The following is a 15,550-nucleotide window of genomic DNA, read 5'->3' on the forward strand; positions in this document are numbered from 1 at the left end:
TGGCAAGCTGGCTTCAAACTGCCCAGAGCAGGGCACTCCACTGCTTCCCTTGGTGTCCAGCTGGCCCCAAGGGGAAACATTCTCTTCTGGAGCCCAATGGGAATGTCCCCAACAGTAATCCCCACCACCCCTTGTCTGCTCCATGGGACTCCTCCTCACTGGGGAGTCTCCATCCTCCTGGTGTCAACAGTCTCACAGCATCACCAAGGTTGGAAGAGACCTCGAGGATCATCCAGTCCAACCTGTCCCCACAGACCTCATGGCACCAAGTGCCACATCCAATCCCCTCTTGAACACCTCCAGGGATGGGGACTCCACCACCTCCCTGGGCAGCACATCCCAATGCCTAACAACTCTCTCTGGGAAGAACTTTCTCCTCACCTCCAGTCTAAACCTCCCCTGGCACAGCTTGAGACTGTGTCCTCTTGTTCTGGTGCTGGTAGCCACTGTTGATGCCCTGGGCCACGGTGATAAGGTCTGCCCTAAGCCTTTTATTTTCCAGACTGATCAAACCCAGCTCCCTCAGCCTCTTCCTCGCACGGCAGAGAGCCTCCAGGCCCCTGATTATTCTCCTGGCCCTTCTCTGGATGCTTTCCAGCCTGTCCACATCTTGTACAGCAGGGAGCAAAACTGCAGGCAGAGCTCCAGGTGTGGCCATGTTTGCTGCTTCCTGAAGCAAAGAAGGGAATTTGAACTTCCAGACCTGCTTCTGACTTTGTGTAGCATCTTTTGTCGAAGAAGAACTTCCTCAGCTGGTTGTCACAGGATTACTGTAGCTGTGCTACAGCCTGCCTGAACAGCCTGCTTGGGCTTGCTGCACTAATAGGTCTTTTATGGCTGTAGCAGCTTTGATCCTAGCAAATGTAAGGATTTTTGTGATCTGTGACCTGGAGAGACTGCTGCATACTGAGAACATCCTCTGCTTCATGCCTCCTTTGCTCTACCTGAGCCTTTGCCAGGCTGCAGAAGGCTGTTGGAAAAGAGTTTTGTGGCTGTTAGGAATCAAGAGGCAGCGATTCTACACTGATTTGATGTAGTGCTTGGTGGGCTGGAGCTCCAGCTGATGTGGGTCCCTCTGCAGAGTGAGCCAGCTGTGCCCTGCCACCTTTCCAGCTCCTCTTTCAGGTGAGGTGGGGGAACTGCTGACACTCAGCTGATGCAGTTCATTCTTCAGTCAGATTGGGTCCCTTCACCTTTCTGAGGAGGGATGAGGTCTGGAAGAAGTGGAGAAGTAGGTTTCTTCTCAAAGCAGCCTCTGAAGAAGAATTGCAAGGAGGAGTTGTGGAGGCTCCAAGCCTGGATGTGTTCAAAGCCAGGTGGGATGGGGCCTTGAGCAAGCTGCTCAAGGAGGAGGTGTCCCTGCCTGTGTCAGGGGGGTTGGACCTAGGTAATCTCTGAGGTGTCCCTTCCAACCCAAACCATTCTCTGACTCAGTGAATTAGGGTCCTGTCTCACAATCACAGAATTAAACAGGTGGGAAGAGACCTCAGAGATCATCAAGTCCAACCTCTCCCCCAGCACCATCTGATCAACTCTACCATGGCACCAAGTGCCTCATCCAGGCTCTTCCTAAACCCCTCCAGGGATGGGGACTCCACCACCTCCCTGGGCAGCACATTCCCATGGCCAATCTCTCTTGATGGGAAGAACTTCTTCCTCACCTCCAGCCTAAACCTCCCCTGGCACAGCTTGAGACTGTGTCCTCTTGTTCTGCTGCTGGCTGCCTGGGAGAAGAGCCCAACCCCCACCTGGCTACAACCTCCCTTCAGGGAGCTGCAGAGAGCAAGAAGGTCTCCCCTGAGCCTCCTCTTCTGCAGGCTAAGCAACCCCAGCTCCCTCAGCCTCTCCTCACAGGGCTGTGCTCCAGACCCCTCCCCAGCTTTGTTGCCCTTCTCTGGACACCTTCAAGTCTCTCAATGTCCTGATTAACCTGAGGGGCCCAGAACTGGACACAGTTGTGGTGGGTTGCAATTCCCCCCCACCATAAATTTGCCAGCCTGGCTCAGATGGGAGCTAATGAAGCTGTAGTTACAAGCAAAACTGCCATCTAAAATCTGGAATGCAATGAATCTGTACAAAGCATAACTCAGTCACATGGATTTACAACGTATGAACAACACAAGAACCCCCCCTGGACAAAGCCAGGGGCTGCCCCCTCCTTGCTCCAGTCATTGTGCCCTGTGCTCAGCACTGCTCAGGCCACACCTTGAGTCCTGTGTCCAGTTCTGGGCCCCTCAGGTTAGGAAAGAAGTTGAGATGCTGGAAGGTGTCCAGAGAAGGGCAACAAAGCTGGGGAGGGGTCTGGAGCACAGCCCTGTGAGGAGAGGCTGAGGGAGCTGGGGTTGCTTAGCCTGCAGAAGAGGAGGCTCAGGGGAGACCTCATTGCCCTCTCCAACTCCCTGAAGGGAGGTTGGAGCCAGGTGGGGGTTGGGCTCTTCTCCCAGGCACCCAGCACCAGCACAAGAGGACACAGTCTCAAGCTGTGCCAGGGGAGGTTTAGGCTGGAGATGAGGAAGAAGTTCTTCCCAGAGAGAGTTGTTAGCCATTGGGATGTGCTGCCCAGGGAGGTGGTGGAGTCCCCATACCTGGAGGTGCTCAGGAGGGGACTGGATGTGGCACTTGGAGCCATGGGTGAGTTGTCAGGAGGTGTTGGGTGGTAGGCTGGGGGCTTGATGATCTCTCTCTGATTCTATGGCAAGAACACATTCCAGGTCAGCAGCAGCTAGGCAAAAGCATCAGCTGGTGCCTGCCAGAGCCAAGCAGCAGCAGAGAGCAAGGAATAGTTTATACAGCTACCTTCATGCTGTTTTCCAGGCCACTGGGGTTATTTAGACCTTGTCATGGTTTTCCCTTTTACATCCAGTGGTAATTCAATTCCATTCTACTGCTTTCTGCTCAAGATCTGGGGAAGACTTTCTGGGCACAGCCTCAAGCTGCCCCACACAGTGCTCAAGGTGTGGCCTCAGCAGTGCTGAGCACAGGGCACAATGACCTCCCTGCTCCTGCTGGCCACACTGTTCCTGATGCAGGCCAGGATGCCCTTGGCCTTCTTGGCCACTGCTGGCTCATGTTCATCTAGAATGTCTCCTAGATTATCCTACAACTTGCAAGGGTCTTCCAGTAAGTTCTTGTCCCGTTCCTGGTCTGTTGCCACCTTCAGCAGCCCCCACACTGCTGATTCTGTGTGGCTTCAAACAGCTTTGTGGTCAGGAAACCCTTCACAGTGCTCCTCAGCCCTGAGCAGCAGAGGCTTCCTTAGAACTAACTGAGTTTGAAGTAGGTTTGGAGGCTGGGAGCAGCTTCCTGGAGCAGCTTCTGTTGTGTGGGACATTGCAGAGAGCAGGTTCTGCTTCTGGATCAATGGAGTTGGAGGACTTCTGCCCTCTGAACAACCTGAGAGTGTTCTGCCTCCACCACCACTGTTGCTCTTGGCATTTATTGATGGATTTAACCCTACAAGATGCAGCTGGGACCTGCCTGCTCCATGGCATTGGTAGAGCTGAGCATAGGCTCACAGGGTGATGGGGTTGGAAGGGACCTCTGGAGATCTTCCAGTCCAACCCCCCCTGCCAGAGCAGGAGCAGAGAATCCAGCACAGGTCACACAGGAACACATTCAGACAGGGCTGGGAAGGCTCCAGAGCAGGAGACTCCACAACCTCCCTGGGCAGCCTGCTCCAGGCCTCTGGGACCCTCACAGTGCAGAAGTTCCTCCTCATGTTGAGCTGGAACCTCCTGTGCTGCAGTTTCCATCCATTGCCTCTTGTCCTATCCCAGGGTGCAGCTGAGCAGAACCTGGCCCTGCCCCTTCCTTTCTGACCCCCAGCCCTCAGCTCTTGATAGCCATTGATCAGATCCCTCTCAGCCTTCTCCTCTCCAGACTGCACAGCCCCAGGGCTCTCAGCCTCTCCCCACCAGGCAGTGCTGCAGTCCCTTCAGCATCCTTGCAGCCCTCCCTTGGACTCTCCCCAGCAGATCCCTGTCCCTCCTGAGCTGGGGAGCCCAGAGCTGGATGCAATACTCCAGGTGTGGTCTCAGCAGGGCAGAGCAGAGGGGGAGACCACCCTCCCTGGATCTGCTGGCCACACTCCTCTCAATGCACCCCAGGAAACCCTGCTCTGGTGACTTAGGGAGCAGATCCTGCTTCCTGTCCTCCACCCCCACCATGGAAAGGAAAAATACAGCTGCCTGTTTAGACAGCAGCCCCCAGACAAAGGCAGTGGAGTGACCTGAGTGACTGAAGTGCTCTTCATCTCCTTGCAGAGCTGGAGCAGCCATATGACCTCCAGCAGCTCTTGTTGGCAGCTTGTGGCTTCTGTGACCTTGTCTCTGTAATTGGGCCTGGGGGAAGGAGCCTGGGGATCTCTGCTCTCCTGCTGGTAGTGTGAGAACCCAGGGGCTGGGGAATTCTAGCCAGTCACTCACTGATTTGATCCTTCCTGAGCTGCAGTAGGGCAGGTTTAGGTGTGCATCCTCTTGAGTCTGGAGGCTTTTCACCTTCACGGGCTCCCAGGACGTCAGGGGTTGGAAGGGACCCAAGGAGATCCTCCACTCCAACCCCCCCTGCCAGAGCAGGAGCACAGAATCCAGCACAGGTCACACAGGAACACATCCAGACAGGGCTGGGAAGGCTCCAGAGAAGGAGACTCCACAACCTCTCTGGGCAGCCTGCTCCAGGGCTCTGGGACCCTCACAGTAAAGAACTTGCCCCTTGTGTTGAGGTGGAGCCTCCTGTGCTGCAGCTTCCATCCATTGCCTCTTGCCCTATCCCAGGGCACAGTGAGCAGAGCCTGGCCCTGTCCCCTCCCTCCTGACCCCCAGCCCTCAGCTATTGATAGCCATTGATCAGATCCCTCTCAGCCTTCTCCTCTCCAGACTGAACACCCCCAGGGCTCTCAGCCTCTCCTCCCCAGGCAGTGCTTCAGTCCCCTGATCATCCTTGCAGCCCTCCCCTGGACCCTCTCCAGCAGATCCCTGTCCCTCCTGAGCTGGGGAGCCCAGAGCTGGATGCAATATTCCAGGTGTGGCCTCACCAGGGCAGAGTAGAGAGGGAGGAGACCCTCCCTGGATCTGCTGGCCACACTCTGCCCCCCAGGATCCCATTGGCCTTCTTGGCCCCCAGGGCACATTGCTGTCCCATGGAGAACTTGGTGTCCACCAGCACTCCCAGGTCCTTCTGCCCAGGGCTGTTCCCAGCAGATCACCTCCCAGCCTGTCCTGCAGCAGTTTATTCTTCCCCCTCAGGACTCTGCTCTTGTCCTTGTTGCACCTCATTTGGTTCCTCTGTGCCCAGCTCTCAGTCTGCCCAAGTCTCTGGATGGCCTCACAGCCTTCAGGTGTCTCAGCCAAGCCTCCCAGTTTGGTGTCATCAGCAAACTTGCTGAGCAGACTCTGTCTGTCTGTTCCTCATCACTGTCATTGATGAGGACAGGCTGGGGTCAGAGTGGCTGAGAGCAGCCAGGCAGAGAGGGACCTGGGGGGACTGGGTGACAGCAGCTGAACAGGAGCCTGCAGTGTGCCCAGGGGGCCAAGAAGGCCAAGGGCATCCTGGCCTGCATCAGGAACAGTGTGGCCAGCAGGAGCAGGGAGGTCATTGTGCCCTGTGCTCAGCACTGCTTAGGCCACACCTGGAGTCCTGTGTCCAGTTCTGGGCTCCTCAGTTTAGGAAGGACATTGAGAGACTTGAAGGTGTCCAGAGAAGGGCAACAAGGCTGGGGAGGGGTCTGGAGCACAGCCCTGTGAGGAGAGGCTGAGGGAGCTGGGGTTGCTTAGCCTGGGGAAGAGGAGGCTCAGGGGAGACCTCATTGCTCTCTACAACTCCCTGCAGGGAGGTTGTAGCCAGGTGGGGGTTGGGCTCTTCTGCCAGGCACCCAGTAGCAGAACAAGAGGACACAGTCTCAAGCTGTGCCAGGGGAGGTCAAGGCTGGAGGTTAGGAAGAAATTCTTCCCAGCAAGAGAGATTGGCCATGGGAATGTGCTGCCCAGGGAGGTGGTGGAGTCCCCATCCCTGGAGGTATTTAGGAAGAGCCTGGATGAGGCACTTGGTGCCATGGTAGAGTTGATCAGATGGTGCTGGGTGATAGGTTGGACTGGATGATCTCTGAGGTCTCTTCCAACCTTGTTAATTCTATTCTGTTCTATTCTAGTCTAGTCTATTCTATAAGAGGTATAGAATGGTAGGGGTTGGAAAGGAGCTCCAGAGATCAAGTCCGAGCCCCCTGCTAAAGAGGATCACCAAGGGCAGGTGACACAGGAATGCATCCAGGTGGGCTTTGAAAGCCTCCACAGGAGGAGGCCTCCCAACTCTAAGAGCAAGAGACTTGCATGAGCCCTGAAATGAGTGATTATCCAGGACATTAGTCAGGAACTGAAGTGTGACACACAAAACCCTAGCAAATAAATCTGTGGCAGCAGAGAGCCAGAGCAAGGAGGGAAGATACAAAGCCCCAAACAAGCAAGAGAAAGCTTAGCTGCTGGTTCTTCAGGCCCCTTCTCCTCTCCAAGTCTCTCAATCCCTGCTACATTTACTGCTGGGCTTCCTCTAGCCCTGGTTAGCTGCTCAGAAGTCTGCCACTCATCCCATTCCACAGGAGGGAAAGGGAAGTGGCTCCCTCTGGAGCTAGCTAGTGTGGCTTTGGGAGGATGTCCCTCCTTTCCCTCTGGAAGCTCAAGGAGCAAAGACTGGGCTGGAATCTGGATTCATTTTCCCTTAGGGTTTTTGAGTGGGTGGCTTTCTGCCCCATGGTCAGGAGCCATTGATTTCTGCCCCTTCAGTGTGGGCAGCAGGAGCAAGGAAGTGATGGTGTCCCTGCACTCAGCACTGGTGAGGCTGCACCTTCCAGACTGACTTCAGTTTTGGGGTCCTCACTCCAAGAAGGGCATGGAGGTGATGGAGTGTGTGCAGAGAAGAGCAACCAAGCTGGGGAAGGGTCTGGAGAACAGGGCTGGGGAGGAGCAGCTGAGGGAGCTGGGGGGGTTCAGTTTGAGAAGAGGAGGCTGAGGGAGACCTCATTGCTCTCTGCAGCTCCCTGAGAGGAGGCTGCAGGGAGCTGGGGCTTGGGCTCTGCTCCCTAGTCTCAGGTGATAGAAGGAGAGGGAGTGGCCTCAAGCTGTGCCAGCTGGGCCTTAGGTTGGAGATAGGAAAGATTTCTTTGCTGCAGAAGTGGTCAGGGATTGGCAGAGGCTGCCCAGGGAGGTGGTGGAGTCCCCATGGCTGGAGGGGTTCCATAAACCTGTGGCCATGGCACCTGGGGCCAGGGTTTGATGACCATGGTGGGGTTGGGTTGATGTTGGACTGGATGATCTTAGAGAGCTTTTCCAGACAGAACAACTCTATGACATGTGCCTCCTGCAATGGCTGATAGCTTTAGATGGGATGAGGCAGGGATCAGAGAATCACAGAGCTGGCAGGGCTGGAAGGGACCTCAAGGCTCAGCCAGCTCCAAGCCCCTGCCCTGGGCAGGGACACCTCACACCACAGCAGGTTGCTCACAGCCACCTCCAGCCTGGCTGCAAACACCTCCAGGCAGGAGGCTTCCACCACCTCCCTGGGCAGCCTGTGCCAGGCTCTCACCACCCTCCTGGGCAACAACTTCTTCCTCACATCCAGTGTCAATCTCCCCACTTCTACTTTTGCTCCATGCCCCCCAGTCCTATCCCTCCCTGACCCCCTCCAAAGTCCCTCCCCAGCTTTCTTAGAGCCCCCTGCAGCTCCTGGAAGGCCACCAGAAGGTCTCCTGGGAGCCTTCTCCTCTCCAGCCTGCACAACCCCAACTCTCTCAGGCTGTCTCCAGAGCAGAGCAGCTCCAGCCCTCTGCTCCTCTTCGTGGCCCTTCCCTCGCCACAGGGATGATGGAAGGAGGGAAGACCTGCCTGCTGCATGCAGCCGTGCCTCGTTTCCTTGCCTTGCCTGCTGCATGCAGCCGTGCCTCGTTTCCTTGCCCTGCCTGCTGCATGCAGCCTTGCCTCGTTTCCTTGCCCTGCCTGCTGCATGCAGCGTTGCCTCGTTTCCTTGCCTTGCCTGCTGCATGCAGCCGTGCCTCGTTTCCTTGCCCTGCCTGCTGCATGCAGCCTTGCCTCGTTTCCTTGCCCTGCCTGCTGCATGCAGCCGTGCCTCGTTTCCTTGCCCTGCCTGCTGCATGCAGCCTTGCCTCGTTTCCTTGCCCTGCCTGCTGCATGCAGCCTTGCCTCGTTTCCTTGCCCTGCCTGCTGCATGCAGCCGTGCCTCGTTTCCTTGCCCTGCCTGCTGCATGCAGCCTTGCCTCGTTTCCTTGCCCTGCCTGCTGTTTAATAGCTGCTTAGCCCCCTGGATTTAGCGAAACAAACACAGAAGCCGCTAAAGCGAGTGGAAAGGAAGAGAAACCTCTCTTAAGCCGGGGGCTGTGCCTCTTAATACCAGGCAAGCCTGATGCCGCCGATTGCGTTAAAAAGCAACGCTCGGGGCCTCCAAGCCGGCCTTAATGCTCGCTATCTGTGCGTATATATAGTTACTTGTTTCGAATCGGAGCGATGCTGACCACCTCGGGGAAGCCTGGAGTCATTTCGTGGCCGCGGGGAGCAGCTGCTGCCCAACCCCGCAGCCGCCGGCGGCTGGCGAGCGCGGAGCCCGGCGAGCGCGGAGCCCGGCGAGCGCGGAGCCCGGCGAGCGCGGAGCCCGGCGAGCGCGGAGCCCGGCGAGCGCGGAGCCCGGCGAGCGCGGAGCCCGGCGAGCGCGGAGCCCGGCGAGCGCGGAGCCCGGCGAGCGCCGAGCCCGGCGAGCGCCGCAGCAGCAGCGCCGCCGCCGCCGCTCAAAGGCAGGTGGCAGGATGTTTGTTTTACACCTTGTTAATTGCTTGTTTTCCCTGCTCTAATTGGCTTCCTAATGGGGGCAGAATGCGCTCGCTTTTAGCACGCAGAGCTTTGGCGAGCGAAGGGTTGGGAGAGGGGGGGGGGGGTTGGTGGGAGACAGAAGTGTTGAAGCACAGAGCTGGCAGGGCTGGAAGGGAGCTCAAGGCTCAGCCAGCTCCAAGCCCCTGCCATGGGCAGGGACACCTCACACCACAGCAGGTTGCTCACAGCCACCTCCAGCCTGGCTGCAAACACCTCCAGCCAGGAGGCTTCCACCACCTCCCTGGGCAGCCTGTGCCAGGCTCTCACCACCCTCCTGGGCAACAACTTCTTCCTCACAGCCAATCTCCATCTCCCCACTTCTACTTCTGTTCCATCCCCCCCAGTCCTCTCCCTCCCTGACCCCCTCCAAAGTCCCTCCCCAGCTTTCCTGCAGCCCCCTGCAGCTCCTGGAAGGCCACCAGAAAGTCTCCTGGGAGCCTTCTCCTCTCCAGCCTGCACAGCCCCAACTCTCTCAGGCTGTCTGCAGAGCAGAGCAGCTCCAGCCCTCTGCTCCTCCTCCTGGCCCTGCTCTGGACACCTTCCAGCCCCTCCAGAGCCTTCCTGGCACAGAGGCTCCAGAGCTGGCCCCAGAGCTGCAGCTGTGGTCTCAGCAGAGTGGAGCAGAGGGGCAGAATCCCCTCCCTGGCCCTGCTGGCCACACTTCTCTGGCTGCAGCCCAGGCTCTGCTTGGCTCTCTGGGCTGCAAGTGCTCCCTGCTGGCTCCTGTTGAGCTTCTCCTCCCCCAGCACCCCCAAGGCCTTTCCTTCAGGGCTGCTCTCAGGCCAGTCCCTGCCCAGCCTGTATCAGTGCCTGGGATTGCCCTGAGCCAGCTGCAGCACCTTGCCCTTGGTTCTGTTGAACCTCATGAGGTTGTCCTGGGCCCAGCTCTGCAGCCTGCCCAGGTCCCTCTGGATGGATCTCTTCCCTCCAGCCTGCCCAGGTCCCTCTGGATGGATCTCTTCCTTCCAGCCTCTCCAGGTCCCTCTGGATGGATCCCTTCCCTCCAGCCTGCCCAGGTCCCTCTGGATGGATCCCTTCCCTCCAGCCTGTCAGCAGCACCACACAGCTTGGTGTTGTCAGCAAAGCTGCTGGCTTGAGGAGCAGATGGTTCTGCTGAAGTGACTGCAGGAGCAGCTCAGAGTCATCAATGGTTGGGAGGGACCTCTCAAGGTGATTGAATCCAACCTCCTCCCAGCCAGCAGGGACATCTGCAACCCAGTACTTGCTATGCAGAGCAGGAACTTTCCCACACCAGCATGGTTGACCCTGAGGCAGCAATGTGCCCTTGTGGCCAGTGGCATCCTGGAGTGGATTAGAAGGGCTGTGGTGAGTAGGTTGAGAGAGGTTCTCCTCCCCCTCTCCTCTGCCCTGGTGAAGCCACAGCAGGAATCTTGTGTCCAGTTCTGGTCACAAGTTCAAGAAGGACCTCAGGGAGCTGCTGGAAAGAGTCCAGCACAGAGGCACAAAGATGATTCAGGCAGTGGAAGATCTTCCTCATGTGGAGAGCCTGAGGGAGCTGAGGGCTCTGGAGCTTGCAGAGGAGGAGGCTGAGGGTGACCTCATTGCTGGTGCTAAAGCTGTGCAGGGTGATGCCCAGGGGCTGGAGCCAGGCTCTGCTGGGGGATGCCCAAGGACAGCACAAGGGGCAGGGGTGGAAGCTGAGGCAGAGGAAGCTCCATGGAAACAGGAGGAACAATTTTGTCTCTGTGAGGTCACAGAACCCTGGAAGAGGCTGCCCAGGGGGGTTGTGGAGTCTCCCTCTCCTGGAGATACTCAAAGCCAACCTGGAGGTTTTCTTGTGTGGCCTGCTCAGGGTGACCCTGCTCTGGCCTCATGGTCTCTGGAGGTCCCTTCCAGCCCTCAACATTCTGTGATTCTGTGAAAGGTCTCCAGAAGGTCTCCTGCAGCCTTCTCCTCTGCAGGCTGCCCAAGGCCAACTCTCTCAGCCTGGAGCCTCCCAGCAGAGGGCTTCCAGCCCTGCCAGCACTGCTGTGGCCTCCCCTGGCCCTGCTCCAGCAGCTCCCTGGCTGTGCTGAGGGCTCCAGAGCTGCCCCAGCACTGCAGGGGAGGTCTGAGCAGAGCAGAGGGGCAGAATCCTTCCCTGCCCCTGCTGCCCACACTGCTGGGGCTCAGCCCAGGGCAGGCTGGGGCTGGGGCTGGGCTGGCAGCACTTGGTGCCAACTCTAGCTTTGCACCCCCAGTGTGCCCAGAGAGGGGCAACTGAGCTGGGGAAGGGTCTGGAGAACAGGGCTGGGAAGAAGCAGCTGAGGGAGCTGGGGGTGTTCAGCCTGGAGAAGAAGAGGCTGAGGGAGACCTCATTGCTCTCTGCAGCTCCCTGGAAGGAAGCTGGAGCCAGGTGGGGGTTGGTCTCCTCTTCCAAGATACAAGTGACAGGATGAGAGGAAATGGCCTCAGGTTGTACCAGGGCAGGTTTGGTTTGGACATGAGGAGACACTTCTTCAGGTTCTCAAAGCCTGGCACAGGTTGCTCAGGGAGGTGGTTGAATCCCCATCCCTGGAGGGCTTGCAAATCCTTGTGGATGTGGTGCTGAGGAGCACAGCTCAGCAGTGACCTGGCAGTGCTGGGGTAGTGGCTGAGCTTTATGATCTTGTAGGGCTTCTCCAACCTCAGTGATTCTGTGATTATGGATCTGTGTGGAGAAAAAGCAGGATGAGAGCAGGGTAAGGATGGCCAAGGGCTCAGGTCCAGCCAGCATGGAGTTAGGAAGGGCAGGTCCTGCCTTTCCAGCCTGATCTTCTATGCCCAGGTGAGTGCCTGGGGGCTGTGGGGCAGGCTGTGGATGTGATCTGCCTGGACCTCAGCAAGGCCTTGGACACCATCCCCCACAGCAAACTGCTGGCCAAGCTGTCAGCCCCTGGCTGGGACAGCAGCTCTCTGAGCTGGGTGAGGAACTGGCTGGAGGCTGAGCCCAGAGAGTGGTGGTGAATGGTGCCACAGCCAGCTGGCAGCCAGGCACCAGTGGTGTGCCCCAGGGAGCAGTGCTGGGCCCCAGCCTCTTTAACATCTTCAGTGATGATCTGGAGGAGGGCATTGAGTCAGTCAGCAGCAAATGTGCAGCTGACAGCAAGCTGGGAGCAGGAGTTGGTCAGTCAGAGGCCAGAAGGGCTCTGCAGAGGGACCTTGCCAGGCTGCACAGATGGGCAGAGGCCAACAGGATGGCATTCAACAAGTCCAAGTGCCAGGGGCTGCACTTTGGCCACAACAACCCCAGGCAGAGCTACAGGCTGGGGGCAGAGTGGCTGAGAGCTCCCAAACAGAGAGGGACCTGGGGGTGCTGATTGACAGCTGCCTGAACAGGAGCCAGCAGTGTGCCCAGGGGGCCAAGAAGACCAAGGGCATCCTGGCCTGCTTCAGGAAGAGTGTGGCCAGCAGGAGCAGGGAGGTCATTGTGCCCTGTGCTCAGCACTGCTGAGGCCACACCTTGAGTCCTGTGTCCAGTTCTGGGCCCCTCAGTTTAGGAAGGACATTGAGAGACTTGAAGGTGTCCAGAGAAGGGCAACAAGGCTGGGGAGGGGTCTGGAGCACAGCCCTGTGAGGAGAGGCTGAGGGAGCTGGGGTTGCTTAGCCTGCAGAAGAGGAGGCTCAGGGGAGACCTTCTTGCTCTCTGCAACTCCCTGAAGGGAGGTTGGAGCCAGGTGGGGGTTGGGCTCTTCTCCCAGGCACCCAGCAGCAGAACAAGAGGACACAGTCTCAAGCTGTGCCAGGGGAGGTTTAGGCTGGAGTTGAGGAGAAAGTTCTTCCCAGAGAGAGTTGTTAGCCACTGGGATGTGCTGCCCAGGGAGGTGGTGGAGTCCCCATCCCTGGAGGTGTTCAAGAGGGGATTGGATGTGGCACTTGGTGCCATGGTCTGGTCATGAGGTCTGTGGTGACAGCTTGGACTTGATGATCTTTGAGGTCTCTTCCAACCTTAGTGATACTGTGATGCTGTGGTGTTGTAAGACAGCCTCTCAGGGCTGATCATCCTCAGCTCCCCTTTTGTTTTCCTTAAAGCACTGGGCTGGGAGTGGGAAAACCACTCTTGGTTCCCTCTGTTCTTGGCTTCCTCTGAGGTCAGTTCTGGACTGGCCTAGGACTGGGCTTCTCTGTTGGTGTCTGCTCTCTGTTAGGGCTCTTCACAGCAGAAGCAGGATGTTTGCAAGGCCTGCCTTCACTTCCTTTGTGAGGAGAGAAGCCTTTCTTGCATGCATCTGTCAGAGCCTTGTTGACTGTTTCATGTTGAGGCAGGCAGGAAGCTATCCCCAGGCAGCATCTCAGGGGCTGCCCAGCAGCTCTGATCTCCCATGCAAGTGTCCTCAGCTGACAAAAGAATCCCCTTCCTTGGGATGGAGCTTTGCCTTTCTGCAGGGGCTTTCCTTCCAGAGTGAAGGATGGGCTGTGGAGCTGAGGTGAGCCCAGGAATCCCTGATCTCAAAGCCTGGGTTCAGTTTTGGGCCCTGCACTCTGAGGAGGTCATTGGAGGGCTGGAGCAGGTCCAGAGAAGAACAATGAAGCAGTCACCACTTCCAGAATCCAACTCCTGAGTCCAGCTCCCATCTGCTGCTGATTCCAGTCTGGGCCTTGCCCAGTGCCTGCCCCCAGCAGCAGTGGTGCCAATGGTGCTGTCAGTGTCACCAGGGCTGGGTTCCATGTTGCTTTGTGTCTCTGTGTCTCTGTTTCATTGGGTTGTTCTCATTCCCATCCCACCTGGTTCAGTTTCTTTCCCACCCCATCAGTTTCTCTCTCCTTCCTTCCCTTTCTCTTCCCTTTGGGAAGCAGAGGGCTGCCTGGAGAGCCTCTGGCACTCAGCTTATGGCCAGCCCTGCCTGGCACTCATCCTGTACATCATAGTATCATAGATGTTAAAGAGGCTGGGGCCCAGCACTGCTCCCTGGGGCACCCCACTGGTGCCTGGCTGCCAGCTGGCTGTGGCACCATTCACCACCACTCTCTGGGCTCAGCCTCCAGCCAGTTCCTCACCCAGCTCAGAGAGCTGCTGTCCCAGCCAGGGGCTGACAGCTTGGCCAGCAGTTTGCTGTGGGGGATGGTGTCCAAGGCCTTGCTGCAGTCCAGGCAGACCACATCCCCAGCCTGCCCCACAGCCCCCAGGCACTCACCTGGGCAGGGAAGGAGATCAGAGATCTGTTCCATCAGAGGTGGAGAGCTGCTGCTTTCGTGTCCCTCATCAGCTGAAGTGTGTCCCCTGGGGTGTCCTGGGGGGGATGAAGCCGAGCAGCCTGCTCCTTCCCCTCAGCTGAAGAAGGAAGGAAGCCTCCAGGTGCCGTCCTTCCCGGCGCCGCCGAGCTGGGAGCCGTGGGGTGTGTGTGGTCCTGCTCTTCAGCTCTGGAGTCTCAAATGAGATTTTGCAGAAGCAGCAGAGGTTGCTTTGTGTGAGTGAAATCCTCTTTTGTTGCAGGAGTGCTGCTTGAAAAGAAAAGGAAGGGGAGTGGGGGGGGGGTAGCAATGATGGAGGTAATACCCTGCCAGACACACCGACAGCTCTGCAGGGAGGGAAGGAATTACAGCATCCTTTGTAGCCAAGGCCCCAAGAGCTGTTGTGTTTCAGTGGGTACAGCCACTGTGTTCCTCCAGCATGCTTTATGGCTGTAGATTTTGAGGCTGTTTTGCTTGCAGGTGGATTTTCTGTTGGGGTTTTTCCTCCCCCCCCTCCCCTCTCCCCCTTCTTTTTCTTGCCCCACTCCCGAGCCGGTTGCAGCCTTTTAATCACAGGGCTGCTGGGGCAGCAGAGCTGCGGGGGGCAGCGGCCCCAGGGCTCAAAAGGCTGAGGGAAGGTCTCCAGCTTGCTGCAGAGAAGCCCTGAGGCCCTGCACACTGGGTGAAGAGCAAGTGTGGTGGAGCTGGGAGGGAGCTGTGGAGGGCTGCCTTACCCTGAGTGCTCCATCTGCCTCTGCCCAGCGGTTCCAGCACTCCCTCGGCGCCTGCAGAGTGCTTGGCAGTGCTGCAGCCCAAGGGGTTAAATACAGCTTCAATGAGCTGGAGATGCAAGACCAACCTGAGGTGCTGGGGGGTGGGGAGGGGGAGAGGATGGACAGGAGCCAGCAGTAGGCACTTGGAGCCCAGAAGGACCAAGGGCAGCCTGGGCTGCAGCCAAAGCAGTGTGGCCAGAGATGGAGAGAGAGGATCCTGCCCCTCTGCTCTGGGGAGACCTCACCTGCAGGGCTGGGCCCAGATATGGACCCCAAACACAAGAAGGACCTGGAACTGATGGAGAAGGTCCAGAGCAGGCCATGAAGATGATCAGAGGGATGGAGAACCTCTGCTATGGGGCCAGGCTGGGAGAGTGGGGGCTGTTCATCCTGGAGAAGACCAGGGAGAGCTCTCCAGGGAGAGCTTAGAGCTGCATTTCAGTCCCTGAAGGGGCTCCAGGACAGCTGGGGAGGAACTGGTCAGAAGGGGCTGTGGGGATAGGCCCAGGGGCAAGGGTTTGGAACTGGAGCAGGGCAGAGTCAGGTTGGACACCAGGAGGAAGTTCTGCCCAGGGAGGCTGGGGAGACTCTGGCACAGGCTGCCCAGGGAGGTGCTGGAGGCTCCATCCCTGGAGCCATTCAGGCTCAGCCTGGCTGTGTCCCTGGGCAGCCTGCCCTGGCTGGAGCTGTCCCTGCTGCCTGCCTGCAAGAGGGTTGAACACAATGCTCTTTAAGGGTCTCTTCCACCCCAATCTATGC

Source organism: Dryobates pubescens, chromosome 22 (genome assembly GCF_014839835.1).
Source record: "Dryobates pubescens isolate bDryPub1 chromosome 22, bDryPub1.pri, whole genome shotgun sequence".
NCBI classification, from domain to species: domain Eukaryota; kingdom Metazoa; phylum Chordata; class Aves; order Piciformes; family Picidae; genus Dryobates; species Dryobates pubescens.